General features: G+C 34.7%; 1 protein-coding gene across 1 annotated transcript in view; it reads right to left on the reverse strand.

Moving 5' to 3' along the window:
* The window catches only part of plagl2 (pleiomorphic adenoma gene-like 2), a 43675-nt gene extending 21374 nt beyond the window's left edge, over positions 1 to 22301 (reverse strand). Inside the window, exon 1 of the mRNA XM_058762793.1 lies at positions 21756 to 22301. The gene's annotated coding sequence lies outside the window, so the exon portion shown is untranslated. The remainder of the gene's footprint in view (positions 1 to 21755) is intronic.
* Between the last annotated feature and the right edge of the window lie 217 nt (positions 22302 to 22518).

A 22518-nucleotide genomic window follows, 5' to 3' on the forward strand; every position in this document is an offset into this window, starting at 1 on the left:
ACTGCAGGAGAGAACCACCTCTCCCTTCTTTCCCGTCTGGGTTTAGAAGGATGTGCAGTAAAGGAGAGACGAGGAGGAAAAAAAAAATAACATTCCTGCATAAACAGGCAGTGAAAATGGTCGCGGAGCAGAACGCATTCCTCACATTTCTTTCGAAACGTGATCAGTTTCTGCATCTCACCGCCGGACGCTCCGTCAGAGCAATGACAGCCGTGTGTGTGTGGGACAGGGACATAGACACAGATATCTGCTCATTCATAACCCAAACAACATCTCTTTTGAGAGGCTGCTTCACACTGGAGCACTAGGTTTGGATTGGAGTCCGTGTGAATGTCAGAGTCACATCTATCTGATCTGAAATGCTGAAAATACAGACAAGCCGAGTGAAACAAAGAATGGAAACTCCCAGTATCAGCACTCCCCAAATCAGATGAATTCATATTTTTTACATGTAAGCAATATTTTAATGTAATTTTAATATTTTGTTTTATCATATTTTATTACTCCAGTCAATAAGTACATATCAAGACACATTTTAATCCTGAACATTGCAATAAATAAAATGATAACTGCAAGCAATTAAGCTTTTTAAGCAGCTGGTGAGCATTTTCACAGCAGTGTAATTTTAATCTCATTGAGAAACTATTATAGTTTTTTATTAATATTTTGATTTTTTTATATTTTTAGATATATTTTAGATTTTTCAATTTCATTTTCACTGTCAAAGTTTTAGTAATGATATGGTGTGTTTTTGTCATTTTATTATTTTATATGTATATATACACTCCCGTTCAAAACTTTGGGATCAGTAAGATTTTTAATGTAGTCTCTTATGCTCATCGAGGCTGCATTTATTTGATCAGAAATACAGAAAAAAACCTGTAATATTGTAAAAAATATTATTGCAATTTCTAATATTGGTTTCCTATTTTAATATACTTTAAAATATAATTTATTTCTGTCAGCCATTACTCCAGTCTTCAGTGTCACATGATCCTTCAGAATTCATTCTAATATGCTGATTTATTATCAGCGTTGAGACTGTGCTGCTTAATATTTTTTTGGAACCTTTGATCCTTTTTCCTTTGATTCTTTTGATTCTTTGATGAATAAAAGAAATCTTTTTATCCATTTGACACATTCTTGCTGAACAGAAGTATTCATTTTTTTAAGAAAGAAAGAAAGAAAGAATGAACTGACCTTAAACTTTTGAATAGTAGTGTATATTGTAACACACATATTTTGAATAAACACTGTTCTTTTCAACTTTTTATTTATCAAAGAATCCTGGAAAAAGTATCACAGGTCTCAAAAAATATTAAGCAGTACAACTGTTTCCAACATTATAAATCAGCATATTCACAGGAATAAATTAGATTTTAAAGTATATTAAAATAGAAAAATGTTATTTTAAATTGCAATAATATTTTATAATTTATTTATTTTTTTCCTGTATTTTTGATCAAATAAATGCATCCTTGATAAGCATAAGAAACTTCTTTAAAAAAACATAAAAATTCTTACGGATCCCAAACTTTAAACGGCACTGGATACTGTATGTCTATATATATTTAATTTCATTTCAGTTTGAGTACTTTTATGGCATGTTTTTGTTATTCTATTTTATTTATTTATTTATTTTTTCAGTTTTAGTAGTTTTTGGTTTGTTTGTTTTTAAATATGCCTATATAGTTTTTACTTTTTTCAGTATTAGTAATTTTATCCGTTTAATAATTGTATTCAGTTCTTGTCACTTTATTAGTTTTTTTCAAACAGGTCTATACTTTTTACTAATTTTTATTTCAGTTTTAGTAATCTTAGTACATTAAGCTGAACGAATGAGAAAAGTTGCCTTGGCAAATAAATGAAATTATTTTATTTTATATATTTAGTTTAGTTTGTTTAGTTTAAAATGTGTTTATAATCTTTACAGTTTTAGTTTCAGTTAACCATAATAATCTTGCTCCACAGTTTTCCCAAGTTCTTTTGTTCGAGATGCAGTTCAGTAAATAAGTCACATGTTGATTCAGGAATCACTCTGATTGATTCAGTGAATATATTCAGTTTAACTTACCAGTTGGAATCAGTGAATCGTACTGAACGACTGACTAAAAGAACAGGCTCAAAGAAGTTGTGTTCACGACTCAGACTACACTGCTCATGCTGTATGTTTGTTATTGGATAGAGCTCACAAGGACAACTAAGTAGAAACAGAAGATATTTGTTGTCTCACCACATACGATTCAAACTGCAAACTCTCATTCACAACAAAACCACTAAAGAAGTCACACTCAAAAATAAATACAGGTCAACAAATTTCTATGGCCATATATCACTCTTTGTCTCCAAGTAAATTGTTTTTGGAGATCTCAGCAGACATTGAGCATGCAAAACTGAGCTTCAGGGTCTGCACCAGAAACATCAGTGTAGATATTTGATGACTTATCAGAGAAGAACAAGCGTGAATTGTGATGAAGTGAGGTGGGGCCCTTCCATAAGTAATCTCTTGCAGCTTCTCTGATGACAGATAGAGATCAGCTATGCATTACAGCTCCCCTCCTCACTCACACACACATAAAGACGTGTGTATTGATGTAGGCAACAAAGCTCTAGTGCACGAGTTCGCCGTACTGATGTGCAATGAAAATCCTGCATGAGGATAAAGAGAAAGAAGAAAGGGCCATGGAGAGAAAGAGAGCGATGTGTGTGCATCGGGGGGAGGACTCCCCGTTGGCCGTGAGGTGAAAGACACCGAGGCAGAGCAGTTATTCATTAAGACGCTGCTCTCTCTTCCTCTATTCTCTCCTTCCCCGGAGCTAAAAACACTTGTTCTCCCTTCAATGGCCGTCTAACCCGGGGTGGTCTTCCAGCCCACTACCTACACCCACCAATCAACACCACAAACGCTGAGCTGCTGTGTATGTGCGCATGCAGATACATTCCTTTTCATGCACAAAGACATTAAAAAGAAGGGACTTCTAATACACTTAAAACTGTTAAGTAAAATTTATTATTAGAATAAATTTAAAAAGGAAATAATGAAAGGTTAAAAAATATATATGTACATGTATTAAATGTATATTACAATAAATAATAATAATAACCCTTATTAAGAATCATATAAAATGATAAGTTACATAATAATATAGATATTAAAATTACAAAAAAAAGTTAAATATATTTCTGTTCATATGATGATGATAATAATAATAATAATAATAATAACAAATATGAATTACTGTTATTATTGTGATCATTGCTGAAATATTAAAAATAGAAATATATGTACATGTATTAAATGCATACTACAATAAATAATAATAATAATTATTAAGAATAATATAAAATTATAAATTAAATAATAACCGATATTAAAATATTTTAAAAATGTAAAATATATTTATATTTATATAATGATGATAATAATAATAAATATCAATTATTGTTATTATTGTAATCATTCTTTGTATTATTATTATTATCATTATTATTATTACGACAGAGACAGCGCTCATTAAGATAATAAATGATATTAGCTTTAATTCTGATTCTGGCAAAATATCAGGGCTGGTACTACTAGATCTTATTGCTGTGTTTGACACTGTCGATCATAACTTCTACAGAGACTGGTAAACTGGGTCGGCCTTTCTGGGATGGTACTCAGATGGTTCAGGTCATACTTAGACGGGAGAGGTTATTATGTGAGTATAGGAGAGCATAAGTCTAAGTGCACGTCCATGACATGCGGAGTCCCACAAGGCTCAATTCTTGCACCACTCTTTTTTAGCCTGTATATGCTCCCACTAAGTCAAATAATGAGAAAGAACCAAATTGCCTATCACAGCTTTGCTGATGATACCCAGATTTACCTAGTCTTATCTCCAAATGACTACAGCCCCATTGACTCCCTCTGCCAATGCATTGATGAAATAAACTGTTGGATCATGTGCCAGAACTTTCTTCAGTTAAACAAGGAGAAAAGTCATTGCACTTGGAAACAAAGATGAAGTTCTCAAGGTAAATGCATACCTTGACTTTAGGGGTCAAACAACTAAAAATCAAGTCAAGAACCTTGGTGTGATTCTGGAGACAGACCTTAGTTTTAGTAGTCATGTCAAAGCAGTAACTAAATCAGCATACTATCATCTCAAAAACATTGCAAGAATTAGATGTTTTGTTTCCAGTCAAGACTTGGAGAAACTTGTTCATTCCTTTATCACCAGCAGGGTGGACTATTGTAATGGTCCAAAGAAGACCATTAGACAGCTGCAGCTCATCCAGAACGCTGCTGCCAGGATTCTGACTAGAACCAGAATATCCGAGCATATCACATCAGTCCTCAGGTCCTTACACTGGCTTCCAGTTATATTTAGGATTGATTTTAAAGTACTTTTACTCGTTTATAAATCTCTCAATGGCCTAGGACCTAAATACATTGCAAATATGCTCACAGAATATAAACCTAACAGACCACTCAGATCATTAGGATCGAGTCAGTTAGAAATACCAAGGGTTCACACAAAAAACAAGGGGAGTCCGATTTTAGCTATTATGCTGCCCGCAGTTGGAACCAGCTTCCAGAAGAGATCAGATGTGCTAAAACATTAGCCACTTTAAATCCAGACTCAAAACTCATCTGTTTAGCTGTGCATTTGTTGAATGAGCACTGTGCTACGTCCGAACTGACTGCACTGTAGTTTATGTATAATCATTTTCTATTTTTAACTGTTTTAAATTCATTTTAAATCAATGTTTTTTTTTTATTTGTTTTTTTTAAGTTTTTAAATTCCTTGTTTTATTGTTGTGACTCTTTTTTATGATTCTTTTTTATGTAAAGAAATGCTTTGAATGTAAAGAGAATGTGGGCAAAGAAAGACAAGTTTGTTGGTTAATCAGTTGAAAGTAGGATATCTGAGTTCTATTTGTTTGTTTTATGATGGTCAAAGTAAGTAGGGGGTCAAGTTGTGGAATAGTTAGGTATTTTGGAAGGATATTTCACTTAGTGAGGAAGAGTTTGAACAAAGCTTGAGAATGTTTTTGTGTGTGTGTGTGTGTGTGTGTTAAGAGCACATCACAAACATTATTTTACTTCCTTTCATGTAAAGCACTTTGAATTACCATTGTGTATGAAATGTGCTAAATAAATAAACTTGCCTTGCCTATAAATAGAATAAATATAAATATTTTACATTTTTAATAATAATAACAATAATATGCATTCTTATTATTAGAACATGCATTTTAATTATTTTTGTTATTATTAAAAATATTTAAATTACTTAAGTATATTTTATATATAATATTTTTGTTGTAGCATAAGGATCATTTAATTAGATATTATAATAATAATAATAATTATTATTATTATGAATAATCATAATTTTATTATTATTATCCTTATGTTGTAGCATAAGGATAATTTAATTATTAAATATTTGATTTTACATTTTAAATAATAATAATAACAACAAGCAATGTTATTATTAAAACATGCATTATAATTATTTTTGTTATTAAAAAATATTTAAATATTTTTGTTGTAGCATAAGGATAATTGAATTATGTCACAAAGCAAAAACAAATCAATAATTAAAAATCAGATTTGCATAATGATTATCAGACACATCAACATTAAAATAATCTGTATCGTTTTAGTCAAAAACATCAGTCTCTAGTAGAAAGATATGATTGGGACAAACTTTTTGACGTAAAAGTGGGTGTGTGTGCGCAATAGTGTGTAACGGGGCACAGAGGGTGAGAATGTCTTTCTGTTAGTCTGCGCGTGTGTTTGTGTGTGTGTGGCTTGATCGCTGTGCTGAAAGGGTTTGGGTTTCACATGAACGGTGAAATAGTTAACACACTGCTGCCTCAGTCCTGCTCATTTCAACATTTCAACCTAGACACACACACACACACACACACTGCTTCCCATGTTTTATGGGCACATTCTATAGACATAATGGTTTTTATACTGTACCAAGCACACACATACACACTCGCATAACTTAGTATATAACACTAGTATTCACAACATTCACTTGTACATACATTTTAAATCATAAATACATTTTATCTTCTTAAAAACGGGCCACTCTGTGCCTTGATTACAGTTCAACACACTCTGGAGATTCACTAAACCAACTTCATGAAGTTGCAAGATTTGTGGTGTGGGCATGAACAATACTTCAACTCACATGCCCTGAGCAGAGATGTGATATGACTTAATGATTTCTGCCTGGCAAACAACAAAAAATCCACAAACTCACACCAAAAGAGAGACCATGCTATATCTAGTAGGGAGGGACATGTGTTAACTGTAACCCCCCCCCCAAAAATCCAAGAAATGAATACTTCTATTCAGCAAGGACACATTAAACTGATCAATAGTAAAGGCTTTTACATATTTATTAACCAAAAATTCACCACAAATTTCAGTAAACATTGTTCTTTTAAACTTTCATTAAACAAACTGTCATAAAAAAAAATTAATGTTTAAAATATTAAAAAATAAAAAAATAAAAAATATATATATATTTATTTATTTATTTATTTTTTGTGGAAAACATGACAGATTAAGTAGCTCAAATCATTTCAGCAATGGTAATAAAAATAAATGTTTCTTGACAATTCAGCTTTGCCATCACAGAAATAAATTTAAAATTGATAAAAAATTGTTATTTTAATTTGTAATAATATGTCACAATATTACTGTATTTTTGATCAAATAAATGCTACTTTGGTGAGCATAAGAGACTTCTTAAAAAAGACTTTTGAATTTTAATGTATATGTACAAACTATTACAGTGTTGAACAACATATTTTATAAATTTGATGATGCTGTAGAGCAGGGGTTTTCAAACTGTGGGTCGTAGAGTAGGACAAGGTGGGTCGCACTAAGTCACAATTTGCGTTTCAATCACACTCACACAGTTAAGTCCAGGGCTGCACGATATACCAACATTAATTACGAAGTGCAATATTCTTAGTGCGATTTTTGACTCGCAATTAAGTCCGAGATTTAAAACATGCGTTGAAGCACGCATTTTGAAGTGCAGGCGCTCTCGAGTTGTAATAACAGTGAGGGTCTCAGAGCGACATCATTATTAAAACACGATCGGTCCGCATTATTAATGAGAAGAAACTCACTCGCTTCATTGCGCTGTATTCTGCATGAGATTGCAAACACCGGAAAATTAAAATGTTATGAATACGGTTTCAGGTACGTTCATTCATTTCTATCGTCTGTTTGAATCGGAGCAGTTTTCGTTCTTTCATATGCATTCGGCTACCCACCAACAACGAAACGGTCTGTAAAAAGCATTTCACATGTACGGGGTGAGTGGGTGTTAATTGTAACACTACAAGATTTAAACATTTCCACACGCTAGCATAACAAAATTTACAAAATTTCATATTATTTCCTGGCCATATCATCTCTATATAGAGAAAAAAATGTGCCAAAATTCAAAAATCTTTTGAAGATATTGCTGAACATTTATTTAACCACTGAGTGGGAGTGAGCGTGTTTCAAGTTTATATGGACGTTTCATATTTTAACGTCTGTAAACAAAGAAATTAAAACGTAAATATTAGTAGTGAAATTTTACAGTTGTACTATAAAATAAAATGGTTATTTTTCTTAAATACTTCATTTCTGCCATAGGCTATTAAACTTTTAATTAAGCTTAAGCTTAAAGTAATGTCAATTGTTTTTTGATCTCAAATATTTTGGTGGGTTGTGAAATAGATTCTACTTGTCTAGGTGGGTTGTGGAATAGAAAAGTTTGGGAACCCTGCTGTAGAGTTTATTTAAATCTTCATGTTCATGTGAAATCATTTAACAACCTATCACTTTTTTTTTTTTTTTTTCACACTGACAGCTCGTTCTGTGACAGAACATCTGCATCTGTGTAGTAGGTCTTCTGTTCATTTTAACCAGTGTCCATGTTTAACCCAATAGAGTGTGTTTGTTGTGTACTGTACTGAAGCTGGCACCTGACAAGACTTTGATACACAAAACCTGAAAGTGAGATGAAAAAAGGAGTGTACATAAAGAACACTGTGTTCTAGAGGACACACAATCTGTAGCACATGACAATGAGAACAAACGGTAATGGCCAAACTCTTATCACCAACAACGATAGGCTAATTGCACAGCTTTATCACAATTTATGGTGCAAAAGCTATTTGATGGGGGTCAAGTGTCAGCTACTTCTCAACTGCAAACTAGAAACGGAAGGTGCAGGTGGTCAGATTCTGCTTCAACTTAAAAGAAATATTATGAGACACATAATTACGCACTTCACCCTAAAGAAGCTCCCAAATGCTGAAAGCCCCTTGACATCTCCCACTACAGTCGTAAATAACAAGAGTGACACAATCTGGCTAGGTGTACATTTTCAGATGTTCAATCAAAGAATCATACAATAAAAGACTTATAGTTGTGTAACTTTGAGGAAAGTCCCTCGCCACAGTCAATGCTTCCATTTCATAGACGTAGATAAAAGTAGTGAAGATACATCTAGCGAAAACAACCCACATTTAATCTGCCTTCGTGACACCAACAAATGTTTTAAATGAGTCTAGCACCTTCCAGAATGTGATGTCGAGCTGAACAGCATGAATCCTTAAACATTTTAGTCTCCTCTGCCAATGCCATGTTTGTCTAGGAATATAGAATTGCTTGTTTTGAGGATTCAGTACACTGAAAGAATGTAACTGTCCTCTGAGACTTTTGGACATTAGTCAAATATCTCGGCCATGTGGTTTTGAGGAATGGCGTGGAGACAGGTCCTGAAAAGATTTCCACCCTTACTACCTGGCCGTGACCCAGAAACATCAAGGACCTCGTGTCCTTCCAAGGATTTGCAGGTTACAGCAGGAGGTTTATATAGGACTACTTCTATGTTTATTCATACCTGTTGCACATGGATGCAAGGCTGCATGGAGCTGGCACTGCACCAGGAACAGAAGAGGATGAGATGATCCTCTGTATAATTCCATGTCCGTGGTCCGTCACCAACTTCGCATTCTTTACAAGGATATTTACGGCTTTACTTCCAGATTTACAGGGTGAAAATATGCTCAAATATGCCAGTTTTTAAATTACTATTGCACACACAAGCAAGAAATTCAACACAAGTAATGCATACTGGGAAGACTTGACAAACTGTTATTTAAATATGCATTTAAAAAAATTATTTTAGAATAGAATAATCTTATTTTAGATTAGAATAATCTTACTTCATACATTGCTAGCTACTTTAATTTAAATATAATAAAGGAATAGTTCATCCAAAAATGAAAATTTGCTAAAAAGAGTTGTCCCTGAACAAACTCCTAATTTGCTGCTTATTAATAGTTAGTAAGGTAGTTGTTAAGTTTAGGTATGGGGTTGGATTAATGGATCTAAAATATGGTCATGCAGAATAAGGCAATAATATGTACTTTATAAGTACTAATAAACAGCCAATCTGCTAGTAATATGCATGCTAATAAGCAACTAGTTAATAGTGAGAATTGGTCCTTAAAATAAAGTGCTAGGAAGTTTGTTTCTTCACTGGAACAGATTTGGAGAACATTACATCACTTGCTCACCAAGTGAATGGGTGCCGTAAGAATGAGAGTCCAAAGAGCTGATAAAAACATCATAATTCACAAGCTGAGTGTTTGCAATAAACCAATCCATCATAAAGACATTTTAACGTCTTTAAATACCGTTTTCTCCAGTGAAAAGGTCGTTTCATCCGAAGCAGAGAGAAATATACACAGATCAAGCACTGTTCACAAGCAAAAACAGTCTAAAACTGTGCTAAACAAATATTTTGATGGATTTCGACGTGAGGACAACAGGAGATGGACTTTTCACTGGAGTAAGTGTTATAATATGTTATGGACTTGTAGTTTGGCCAGAAGTGGCAGTTTAAAGTTAAAACGTCTTGATGGTTATATTTCTTACAAGACATTAATTGATGGACAGGAGTGTGGATTATTGTGATGTTTTTATCAGCTGTTTGGACTCTCATTCTGACGGCACCCATTCACTGCAGAGCATCCATTGGTGATACAATGCTACATTTATCCAAATCTGTTCTGATGAAGAAACACCCCCCAGCCATCCAAGATGTAAACGAGTTTGAGTAATCTTTCAGCAAATGTTTTTATTTTTGTGTGAACTATTCCTTTAAAACTGAAATGGAATTTAACTGCATGTTAAAATTCAATTCTGATTGGCACACAACCCTGTTGGCCATTATGAATTGTTATTGTATATATAAAAAAAGATCTATATGAAAAAAAGTGTTTCAGGAAAGGCTCTGAGGAAACCTGCAAGACAGCAACAAGTTTATAGCGTAGCAGGAGCCGGGGCTAAAAGTGGTTTATATAAAGGGTCAGAGCGTTTCTCTTACAGTGCAGAGTGTTGAAAACCAACAGTAAACTCAGACTGCTGTAATGGCTGATGAAGCTGAGCAGACACAAATGCCTGAAACTAATGATGAGATTGACTTTACACATCCCGCAGCAGACATTTAAACACAAGGTGGACAACAGCTGAGTGAGAGGAAGGATCTGCAATGCTAGTGACTCTAACAGCAGAGGAAGTTCAACAAGAGCACAGTAAGGAAGTTGAGCAGAATCAAGAAATGTGCATGCTAAATCCTGAAACTCGATGATACAAACATACTGAATATCTGGAGGAATTCAACAGTGAAAAAAGATAATAGTGGAGAAACTGCAATGGATAACATTAACCTATGGACACACTCAAAAGCCTCCGGGTGTAACACTTTAGTACAGGGAACAAATCTGACTGTTAACTAGTTGTTTATTAGCATGCCTATTATTAACATATTGGCTGTTTATTAGTACTTATAAAGCACATATTCTGCATGACCATATTCTACATCCCTAATCCTACAATACCTAAACTTAACAACTACCCTATACTAACTATTAATAAACAGCAAATTAGGAGTTTACTGAGGCAAAAGTCATAGTTAACAGTGTCTTAATGGCAAGAATGTGATGCCTCTGAAATATACTGAAAAATAAACCAGAAGAGTCAACAGTAGAAAAGGTTTTTAAAAGGCGTGAACCAATACAAGATGAAGAAACAGAGCGGAGGAACTTCTTTAAACAGAGAACAACTCAAGGGAAACTGACCTATTCAACTCTGGGAAAAACCCTTGTTTTGATTATGGATTTGAATTGGTTGAACCCATTATTTCCCATCATTCTAAAGGAGTCCAGGAACAATTACTCTGCATTTCAAAATCACAAAACTGGTGATGACACCCATGCAGTGGAGTCATTTCTCACCTGAAAATTATTTATTTATTTATTTTGTAATACTGCTGTGAAGTCTTTCTAAAAGTATGTATACATTAGCTACTGGTCACAAGTTTTAGGTCAGTAAGACTTTTTAAAAATATTTTTTGAAAGAAGTTGTTTATACTCAACAAGGCTGCATTTGTTTAATCAAAAATAGTAATCTTGTAAAATACAAAAAAAAAAAAAAAAAAAAGAATTTGTTTAAACAAATTTAAGCTCTTCGTCTTCATCTCTTCCTCTCCTGTTGAATCTTCTGGTTTAGTTCAGCACTTATTTGAAATAAAACAAAATATTTTGTAACAAAATTGATCGGTTTTCTGCATCTTTGCTGAATAAAAGTTTTTTTTTTTGTAATCTTCTTTATCTTATTGTGTATCTTATTATCTTATTTTATCACACATGCATGTCTCTTATACCAAAAAATTCCAGGTATATTTGTCTGTGAGTTAAGGGGAAAACATTACAACTGACATTAATCTCATACTTCTCAGAAAATTCTCAGATTGTGTTTGTCTTTGCTAACCAAACAGGTCAGCTTTGTACGATAAAGAGCCAATGTGCAAACAGACCCCAGCAGCAGCACACAGTTACTGTAACATTCACGAAGGCACTGTTCATGTAAATAAACAATTATTTATCTCTACATTTATTTTGGCAGTAAAAACTGAACCAAGCTGGGTCAAAAAAACCAAGTGAATTTACAAACAATTTCAAGACGCATTACAAACCACTTCCAAATGATGTAGAAACTTTTATAAGATGACAAACAGAAACTCAAGAGGCACATTTCTGATACAAATCTTATTTTATGTTATTTTTTAATTTTAGTATACTGCCTTTTGATTCCATCTTGAATAACACTATGGTGTTTAATTTGGGGGGATTACATTCATCATTTGAACACGTCAAAAACACCTTGATCCAAACCTATGATTTAAAAAGTCTGTAAATAAATTAAATCTAGCCTCTTTTTATAACATAAATTAGCTACAGTTAGAGCAGAGCATCTGCATCTACATGGCATGATGTTCATACAGTGCAGTTTTGTACTGAACATAAAATTAAAAGATCTCGTAACACATAACAGGTGTAACACTAATGAATTATAAAGCATTACCATCTAAAATCAGCTAGTGAACTACACAACAATCGCGTCCTTATTAGTAGCAATCGAATCAAAAGATGAACAACATCTGCCTCTGATTAAACAGAAGAGAGCGTTTCACGTTCATCGGATACGGTCCCAGTACAGAGCCAGTCTGGACTGTTAACGGTGTACGCTCAAAGTGCACGGACATGGAATTTTCTCTCTCGCCAGCGTCCGGCAGGCGAAGTGTGTGATAGAGAAAGACATGTGCTGTGAGTCAGCTGCTCGCTAAATGAGGGCATTCAACCACATGGTCGCTGAGAAATATCCCTGCTGCCGTCTGATTGGCCGGTTTTCGGCAGGGGAGGGAGGGGCCGGGCGAGCAGGCAGGGAGGAGTCATGTGACCGAATCTAGCAGAGCGCTCGATAATGGGACCCCCACTCACAGCGGGGCGAGAGAGAGAGAGAGAGAGAACGGCCTGGACGAGAACCAAAAAAACCCCTCTACCACACACAGGCTGTGTATTGTTGCCTATTCACTGGACTCCATCTCGGGCCACTTTATCATTCAATTAGGACAGCTTTCACACCACACAGCAGAGAAAAGGGCCCTTCAATCAAACTGAAAACTTCACGCTGCCACTGGAGGGCACACAGAAAGAGACCCACAGTCCTCTCTCTACTTTCATTTCTCTCTCTCTCTCTCTCTCTCTCTCTCTCTCTCTCTCCTCCTGTTGTTGTTGTTCTGGACTTTGTGAGGAAGAGAGAGGGAGGGAGAGTGAAAGAGAGGAAGAAAGCAAGCAACAGAGGTCATTTGTTAACACCAGAGCTTCTCTCTCGCTCTCTTTTTCATTTCTTTCCCTTTGTTCTTTCCTTTTCTCCTCTTCTCTCTCTCTATCCCTTTGAGAGGAAATCAGCATCTACAATTTTGCTATGTTGCCACTGGAGTGAGCTGTGGTTAGCCTGAGAATACATGGAGGAAAGAGAGGGAGAGACCACATATTTTTTAAGATTGTGCGAAAAGCATCAATGAGAGTGTTACTCTGCAGAAAACCTCATATCTGAGCTGCAAACTTTCTGAAAATACATTCAAAAATTTAAACAGTGCATTTTATAACATTTATAACAGTATTATAACGTAGTCAAAATGTGGAAATGTGCAGTTGTTACCCAGAGCGATTTCTACCTGTCTTTCCTGACCTTTAAAATTATTTTGAATCATATTAAATGTTATATTTGACTTGAATACTGTTGATTATGACATTCAAGTTGTTGATGAGTGCATTTTGTATCTTTGCATTGTATTATTAGTTTATGCAGTTCTGAAATTTACACATTCTATTTCTACCTGTCCTGACCCTTAAAAAATTACTTTTCAATATCAATGCTTTATTTTTTATTACTTTATTGTATTATCAAACTTTTTATTTAATTGTATTATTTATTTATTTTATTTTCTGTTAATGCATTTTGGAAAATGTGCAGTAGTTATGTTAAGGAGCAATTTCTACCAGATCTGATGCTTAAAAATGAGTTCAGTCAGGCTCATTCACTCATAGGCTTTGCTGATTCAATAAAACAAGTTCATTTAGATGTTATTAAGCATATTAAGCAACCACAGTTTACTTGTTTCTATTTTAATTACCATTACTGGCACCTTATTTCTTCCTATCACTACATTTTAATGATATGCTGATTTTAAATGATTTTAGATATAGCCTACTGTATTTACTGTACTGCTAATTTTTATAAAAACAAATTGTGCCAATAAAGTATAAATTACATAAGAGAGCGAAAGAAGTGAAAGAAGTGAAGCATGCATCTATAAACAGACTTAATTTATTTGCTAATTATGTCTGTTTAAGTGTAACAGAGATAGTGAAGGAGCATTAGAAATATGCATGAGCATAAAGTAGTCACATCATGATACACGATTCCTTTCATTTCATTATTTTTCTTTCCTCCTCCACTCATATATTTTCTGAGTGAATACCGACACCAAGAGTTTCCAGTGATTCTTCTCTCGGTTGCAGCTGAAAACGTAACAATGGATTCGCAGGACCACACACCTGTCAGCACACAATGAGACGGCAAGCACCTCGCTCTCATGTGTTGTCAGGAAACATTTCTCCATCAAACTCACATTAAATCACCAGAAATTCATCTTCAACTTTAAATAGCTCCTGTTCAAACAAGCTTACGCAAACATGCACTTTGCATACAGGTCCCACGTCAGGAAGCCAGTTATACCAGCATGAACACTTGGAATAAAAACACCAATGCGCAAACGCACACATTAATGAAGAGCTGTGGGCAGAGCTCCAGAACCATAAAGCCAATTTATAGAGCTTCACAAAGTGAATGAGGGGTAGGAGAAATAAGAAAACATTTGCCAGAAAGTGTCCCTTATAGTCCAAATGAAAGACTGCAGTTGCATTCATAAAGCCCCAGAATACATCATGAGAGTCTATGATCGCGAGACACTAAATAAATGTATCACCTTTTATATACACTAATTTGATGAAAATTGTACAACAAAAATAATTTTAGATCTTTAACGGTTGATGTGTTCAATGTTAAAAACCAAGCAATAAAATAAATATTAAAACACTAAAACAAACAAACTGAGCTTTGCTTTTGAAGAACCGCCCATTATAAACAATATAAAAAAATATATAAATAATATAAAATATAATATTTCTGCTGTGGCATCACTTAATGGGAGCAGCTGAAGGAGGGAAAGAAAGAGAGGAAATATAAAACATAATAAATATATATTTTTTTTCATTTAGGTAAAGAGCTCATCTAAACAAAAAACTAAAACTGACAACTGGTTTTGAATCGCTCATTATAACATAAAACTATAATAAATATAAACAATACAAAATATATTTACTGTATAATAAGCAAACATATTTAAGTAATACTTCCAAAAAAAATAAAAAAAAGAGTACTTTGCTTAAGACTTAAGGCTCAACTTAAGCGCAACTGAAGCTTCTTCATTTCATAAATTTTCTCAGTAACACTTTAATTTAAGGACCAATTCTCACTATTAACTAGTTTTTTATTAGCATGCATATTACTAGCATATTGGCTGTTTATTAGTACTTATAAAGCACATATTAATGCCTTATTCTGCATAACCATATTTTAGATCCCTTAATCCCACAATACCTAAACTTATCAACTATACTAACTATTAATAAGCAACAAATTAGGAGTTTAAAATGTGACCAATTTCTGTGTAAATATTTTTTCTGTATATTTTCTCTTATTCTGTATAGTTCATTTGATAGTTAACTTAATAGTTATAGTTAATGTATAGTTAAGCAAATTAAGAAAGAATGCAAGTTAGGGTGTCACATTCCAGCTTGTTTTTGTAAATGTTTGTTTGATTGCCATTATATTTCATTATATGATTACCAATCAAATCATAACATACACAACTCACTTGAACAGTGAACAGAGAAACCCATGAAAACACCTGACTGCCTGACTACTTCTGACCATCACTTACACACAGTCCAATTTATACATCAATACACAACTAAACAAACCCTCTCTCTACAGCAAAACATTGCTTTTGCGACATTAGGTAGTAAAGCAACTCAAACGATGACATGAATGATAAATGTTTTCCTCCAGCCCTCTTCTATGACTCTCTCCCTCGTCATGCAGCTTTCTTTTTCCTCTCTGTGACTGAGTCATCTAATCACGCTCAAGGTCTTTTGGATTCTCCGTACATGACTGTGTCTGTGTGTGCTGTGGTAACCGTTTGAGGTTCATAAAGTTTATCTTATTTCACATCCTTTCCATATGACTGTTTTTGATTGTTTGTTTTCTCATACAGTCACAATCTACCGTCAGATCCGTGCCCTCACTGACGAATACACATTTTTATACGCATATTACAGTCCATAACATTATGCTCATTTATATTTGTCGTTTGAGATGTTAGTAAAATTAGAGCTTTCCAAGTGGATGGTCATTCATGAATCAACCAGCCAAGAACAGTAGTGGACACAATAGGTGTGCATTATCTAATTGGCATTGTGATCAACCAATCACAGCCACACAGAAGCACCGCCTCTCGTCACGTGACTTTCGCGGCTGTAATTCACTATTTCCTCCTCAATGAAAACACAACAAGCTCAAAAGACGCTGCCCTCCTTTGAACTTTCCTGGTGTCGCTATTGGATGATATTGCTTTGGATAAACGAGTGCTTGAATCTCATATTTTTATTTCTATTACTCAATAAATTTCTCATGTAAAATTATTGACTTTTTTAGTTTTGGATTAAACTCTGTGCCTGCCACTTGAAAGATGCAACAGAAAACTGAAGTTTTTAATGTGGTAATATCTAAATTATTTAATTTTAATCAAATCAAAAGTATTACTTATCTAAATGTAATTATTACAGTTTGAGGGTTAGATAGAAATAGTGGTTACACTTTATTTTAAGGTGTCCTTGTTACAGTGTAATTATATATTTAAGTACTGAGTAGTATTAATTAACTACATGTACTTACTATATGGTTAGTGTTTGGATTGGGGTTACTTGCATCAAGCATAATTTATTGTTAATATAATAGTAAGCACATGTAACGTGTAACAAGGACACCTCAAAATAAAATGTTACCGAAACAGCTGCTTAATGTAACAATTGCAGGTTACCGTTTATTACAGTGTGGGATCATTTCCATAATTTCTAGTGAGCTTCCAATATAATTTATTATTTAATGGCGTCTTTTGTCTATTTTATTCGATTTTTTTAACTTACAGAATCCATTATAACATCTTTCTTAACAGTGAGGTAATCACATTAAAAGACATTACAAATTTACTGCACAGTAACAGTACAGTACATTTCCTGAAGTAAGACAATAAATTCACAACAAAGATAGCGGAGAGACAGTTAACGAGTGAGAAAGTAGCTCGGAGGGGAAGAAGACCCATCTTTGGGGTGGAAAAATGGACGAGGGGGATCTAAAGGAAGAGAAGGAGGGGTTGCAGCATAAGTGGTGTTCAGTGATGGATAGACTCGGGCCTTGAAAAGCTACACCTGGCTGGCTGCTTTCAAAAGCACAGCTTTACTCATGTACAGTGGTGCTATGCGTTTCAAACATCTAGCGTCTTCTTACTATCTAAAGGCGCCGCATACTGCAAGTGCAGTCAGAATGCTTGCCAGCAAAGGAAAAAAAGACACTCTTCTGTTGTGCGTGTGCGACTTGGTTGCGGTGTGTGTGGCATGTGTACTTTGTGTTTGGACTTGTTTTGCAAAGCTGTCAAGAACATTAGCGTGTATTTACACATGTACTATTTATGTGTGGGTTTCTTTTCTATTACTCTTTGTTCGGTTTGCTCGATGAACCTTTCTCCTGCAATTAATGAGCTTGGATTTGCGATTGCTGAAATTGTTGTTTCATACCCCTTCTGAACGCTGTTCTGTACTCCTAACATTCGGTTTAGACCCTGAAAACATTATTTGGTTAGACATATATATATATATATATTCCTTTCTTCAGTTTTATCTTCTTCCTTTGTTCTAAATCATATCAAATGATGATTGATGAGGGAGCTAAAAATAAATACTTCAGTAAAAGTTTAAGGATAATAAACAAGCGTTAAATAAATAGAAATTGATAATAAACAATTGTTTTTTTTTGTTTCCACACTGTAAAAACAAAAATACGCAACTTTAAAGAGCTAGATGTCTTCTACCTTAAAATCTAAAACAGTTTGTTTTTAACTAGCTCTTATATACCATTTTGTTGTATTAAAACTATTGTCAAACATTTTTGAATATTTTTGGCTAGAATAAAACCATGTTACCACATGAACCAAATTTTTTAGGTTACCTGAGTACAATCCAAACAGATTATCATTTAAATGAACAGATTTTACATTCTAAGATCAAAATCTTTGTACGATATTTATCAATGGCACATTATCAGTTTATTACACATTATTATTATCAATCTGAATTTTTTGGTTTGTTTGATGACAAATTCATCAAAATGTAACTATAACTTTACCATCTCTGCTAAGTTTACCATATTCTATCTGAAAAAGAACTTTAAAAGTACTTTAATACAAAACCATTGTGACAACAATAAATAACAACCCTTCACATTTATATTATATATACCGTTCACAAGTTTATAGCATATTTGGAGTTCATTTCTACAGCTTTCTATAGCAATTAATATCTGTAATACGCATTTAACATGCAATACACTCTTTTTAGTTTAGCGAAATTCTATTTCTACAATCATTCAGGTCAACAGGCGTTCCAAACCTGAATCCTGAACGAACGATTTCTCATGTTTCTGTCAGTTCTGACATGAATCATTTTCTGATAAGAATCAAATCCGGTGTTAAGGTGCTCGGAGGAGTTATAATGCCCCCGTGAACTTGGCCTGATTTTATCTCTCTCTTTCTCTCCTCCCTTTTTTATGGGGTAACGTAGTGACCAGGTCAGCTACTGTTCATTCTGCCCACATAAACACTCCCCAGTGCCCATTTCAGACATGGATTTAGACACAACACAAACACATATAATATGCTCACGACTGCAAATACAAACAACCTCATCGGCTGAACCACAAGCCCATATTACTGTCACAAAACACTTAAATCATAATGCAAAATAAATAGCTATTTTAATGTAACTTGGCACATATCTCAGGCACAGCATCGTCCCTGTTCACTCCTCAATGCTATAAGTGGAGGATATAAGGACTCAGATGAGGGCTGATCCCCATTCTACACTGGGTATTAAGTAGCGTTTGTGCTCTCCAAAGCCTGTCCTACCTATTAACCCCTCTGATGTGCTTTCTCATGATAATCAGCCTGTTACCCACCGAGGAGCATGGAATTGTGGGATGTTTTCAGAGGAGAAACCCCCCTTGATGCACATGCTCGCTCTCTCTCTCTCTCTCTCAAACTCAACACACTGAATCAAGCATGTAAGACGCCTTTTTCAGAGAACACATGAAAATTAAACCGCTGGAACGTTTGTTTAAAACATCCCACAACATCTACATCTCTCAAAATCTCTCAAAGCAGACAAATAGGAAAATGTTTGAAATAACTCATGGTGAGGTGTCAAAAAATGACAAGCTCAACAAAAAATACAACTACATCTGAGATGGAACAAGAACCAGAAATATTTTAAGCTCATTTCTCAATTTTATAAACTTCTAGCGCACAATTTAACACGTAAGAACACTTAACGTGAAAATAAATGAGCTTTAGTCAGTCAAACCCTTGTAAAGATCCTCAGAAGCAAAATCAAAGCCAATGCTGAAAAGCTAAACGTTCTCACACATCACAATATGCATTTCAACATGCAATGTCAATAACAAAAGCACTGTCTCGTGACGATCTCACTTCCATTTCCTTATTATGTAGCTCGAGGTAGTGGAAGTAAAGGGCCATGATGGAGCACAACCACCAAACGAGGGCTCGTCACAACCTGTTCTTTATCAATCACTGTTAGAAAGCCATCTTTTCACATTTATCCAATGACTCCAGCCAAAGTGAAACATTTCATTTTGATTATTTTCAATGCACACAGCGACAAAACTAACTTTAGCACAACACAAACAAGTGCATGAGATAAAAAAAGCAAAGTCAATGAAAGCTTTTGAAACATCACTGCATATATTTGAGAAAAAGATATCACACAGCTACAGGTGTTGGAATAGTGTTGCAATCATGCTGACTGATGAATTAAAGATTGTTCGCAGTTATGCTCATACAAAAGCAATGACAAATTAACTTTAATTACAATTTCTATACCTTAAACCACTTTAACGAACAATGCTAGAAACATGTTTTAAATGACCATTTCGGCAATTAATTTTCAATTTCATACATTTCAAGTATTTTAACTGCATTTTCCGTATGTTAGTAACATTATTAAAAAGGTCAAAAATATTTTGATTTCACACCATATTTGAAGCACCAGTTAGACTGAAGTTTTCAGTTTTAGCGGGATGAATATTTTTAGGTATTTGAGAAAGTGTTTAGTGCATGTGAGGATGATCTTTAATTGTGGATGATTAATAGATTTCATAAGCATAACTGCGACCAAAGAACAAGCATGAACTTTTGAATGACTTTTAATTTTACATCTTAAAACATTTCAGTGAGCTCTCTTCGCCGTAAACATGTTTTAATCATTCCAACAACATATGTCGGTCTATCAATGAGCGTGCCATTTGTCTTCAATTTTGATCAGTTTGAACTATATTTTCTTCAATTCAAAGTTGTTCTAAAAGTGTAATACTCAAGTCATCGCTCAAGTTGCGATTTGAAACCGCTTTGATTTTACTCGCAAACTGAATGCATGAACTTGTTTTCAATTTAGTGGGTTAAATTTGTTTACAATGTAAACAGAGTTCACTGATTTCCCACTATGGAACATAAACAATGTGACCATTTCTCAGCAGAGTGATTCTTAGCTTAATCATCCCTACAGCCAAGCAATAGCTATATGTAAATGAACATTAAAACGAGGTGCCCCACACCTCAACCCTCCGCTTGACACTGTTGTTTGTTGAGTACCTCTTGATAGGAACACACAAACAAACAGTTTTTCACAAAGTCACAATCCGCCCAGGAACATCCGATCTGTGACAAACAAATGACGAGCAACAGATAAGCCATGGAGGTAGAGTTATATAGTACGAGACAAACTAGCCGAAAATAGTTGTATATTTACAGCCCAGTGTTATTTTCTCAAATCAAGCAGTGAACTATTCATAGACAGACGCGTTTGTATAAACCAATGTTTGAAACTCAACAGGAACAGAGCTTTCAGCTCGTGTGTGTGCTCAGCACAGGCATAAATATTCAGAAATTACTTAAAATTCAACTATTCGCTCCAAAGTCCCACTGAACATCAGTAGACTCAACCGAGCCGATGATCGACCAAATGCAAATGTATCGGTTTGTAAACAAAACGCAACCGCAGTGTATTTATCGATGAAGTCTGCGAACGTGCAATTAAAAATTAAATACCCGGAGCCTCAACGATGTTTTACAAAAATAAGCCAAAAATAAATGACATCGGCTCGAGAGAAAATATCAACAGCGTTATTACTATCAAGGTCTCGTGTATCATCTGCCACATCGATCAGCGGCCGAACGAGTCGTATTAATTATCGGGATCTCATTAAAAAAACATGCACACATCAGAGCGTGCAGCTACATTATGAGGACTTGCAGAAAAAAAACGAGCAGTTGCCACCAAAAACTTTCCAGCGCCGCATTAGTCAATTTCACAAGGAACCGCCGACACATTCCAGCACCGACTAAGCGCAAACCTACCGTGGGAGCCCCACGCCACCGTTCCCGGTCTTTCTCCTCTTGATCTGTTGTTTTATTATTTTTTCCAATTTTTTTCTCTAATTTTTCTTTTTTCGGGGCCTGAGTGTCTCGCGCTCCTCAGGCTGCAGCAGCAGAGTTATGGGGCGCGCGAGCATTGTGGGAGTGTGACGTCAGGCCACTTTCACAAACTTTTCACAGGGGCTGGTAAACTGTTGTGTGCGCGCGCGTGTGGTGTGTGTGTTTTTGGGCTTGTGGTTTGCTTATCGTTATGATTAATGATGGATAACGGCGTGACTGATGAGTCTCGTCGCTGAACGTGCATCGAAAGTAAAAGGATTGAGACAGCCGATAGCGTTTTTCAATTATTTAATGCAGGCATGTTTAATGCAAGGTGACTGAGTCAACAAGCAGCTCTTTATTTTATAGAGAACGCCGCGCTGTTTTGAACCGCAGTACACATTTTATCACGTCTCTTTTGATTAATCTCTATTCAAGCAATATATACATTCTTGAGCAATTAAACTCTGGTTCCAGTTATTAACTGAATGTTCTAAAAGCGTAAAGGAAGTATCAGTGATTTGCATGAAGGTGTTAAGATGTTTTTTTCTAAATGTTAACTGGAATTTTTATAATGCAAACAGTTCAACTTTTAAACTTGTTTTTGCTGTAAGTATAATCAAAGTAGTGCCAGAATGCAGTGATAAGTTCGTTGCACTTTTAGAAAAAAAGAAAATAAATGAAAAAAAAAAAAAAAATATATATA

This window comes from Onychostoma macrolepis, chromosome 23, assembly GCF_012432095.1.
Source record: "Onychostoma macrolepis isolate SWU-2019 chromosome 23, ASM1243209v1, whole genome shotgun sequence".
Lineage (NCBI taxonomy): Eukaryota > Metazoa > Chordata > Actinopteri > Cypriniformes > Cyprinidae > Onychostoma > Onychostoma macrolepis.